We start from the raw sequence: 1357 nt of genomic DNA, 5'->3' as shown, positions 1-1357 counted from the left end.
ATAGAGGAGGTCTACACCACATAGAGGAGGTCTAGACCAGATAGGTCTAGACCAGATAGAGGAGGTCTAGACCAGATAAAGCAGGTCTAGACCACATAGAGGAGGTCTAGAACAGATAGAGGAGGTCTAGACCACATAGAGGAGGTCTAGAACAGATAGAGGAGGTCTACACCACATAGAGGAGGTCTAGACCAGATAGGTCTAGACCAGATAGAGGAGGTCTAGACCAGATAGAGGAGGTCTAGAACAGATAGAGGAGGTCTAGAACAGATAGAGGAGGTCTAGACCACATAGAGGAGGTCTAGACCAGATAGAGCAGGTCTAGATCACACTCCAGAATTTACAAGGACCCAACAGTTCTAGTAGTCTCCTCCAGAGCAGCAACAGGGCCACAGTGGAGAGGAAAAACTTCCTTTTAGACAGAAACCTCGGACAGACCCAGACCCAGACCCAGACCCAGACCCAGACCCAGGCCCTGGCCCAGACCCAGACCCAGACCCAGACCCTGGCCCAGACCCAGACCCAGACCCAGACCCAGACCCAGACCCAGGCCCTGGCCCAGACCCAGACCCAGACCCAGACCCAGACCCAGACCCTGGCCCAAGACCCAGACCCTGGCCCAGACCCAGACCCAGAGCTCCTTTTTTAAATTTATTATAATTTATCTTAGTTTTTTAACTTTTTTTAATTTGTTTGTTTCATTATTATTTTTTTGGAAAACAGCTTCATCTAGACTTCAAATGTTCTATTTTTTTAATTTATTTTTTATTTTTATTTTTTTAAAGCGCTTCTGCTAGACTTTTTTTATTTTTATTTTACAATTATTATTTTTTTGTTCCTATTATTTTTTATTTTTTTAAAGCACTTCTAATAGACTTCAATTTTTTTATATTAGTATTATATATATTTTTTATATATTTTTTTATCATTATCTTTATTATTTTTTATTTATTTTATTTTTTATTTATTTATTATAATTTTTATTTATTATCCTTTTCTTATTTATTTATTTATTTGGTTATAAAAACATTTTTTTATCATTTGTTATTTTTTATTCCTCTTCTTAATTATTTTTTAAAGCGCTTCTAATAGACTTCAATTTTTTTTTAATTATAATTATATATATTTGTTTGTAAATATATTTGTTTGTATTATTATCATTATTATTTTTTTATTCCTCTTCTTATTTATTATTTTAAAGACCTTCTGAGAGACCTCCCCGGTCTCCGTCCAGAGCAACGGGACCTGCGGGTCCATTTCCTTCACTGTCTATGGTCCGTCCTCCTCAGTCTCTCAGAGACAGAACCACCACCCCTCCAACGTTTGCGATCCGCTCCGGGTTTTGTGTGCCCCCCCC

This window comes from Etheostoma cragini, chromosome 1, assembly GCF_013103735.1.
Source record: "Etheostoma cragini isolate CJK2018 chromosome 1, CSU_Ecrag_1.0, whole genome shotgun sequence".
In the NCBI taxonomy this organism is placed as follows: Eukaryota; Metazoa; Chordata; class Actinopteri; order Perciformes; family Percidae; genus Etheostoma; species Etheostoma cragini.
The sequence above is the reverse complement of the archived record's forward strand: the minus strand, read 5'-3'. Positions refer to the sequence as shown.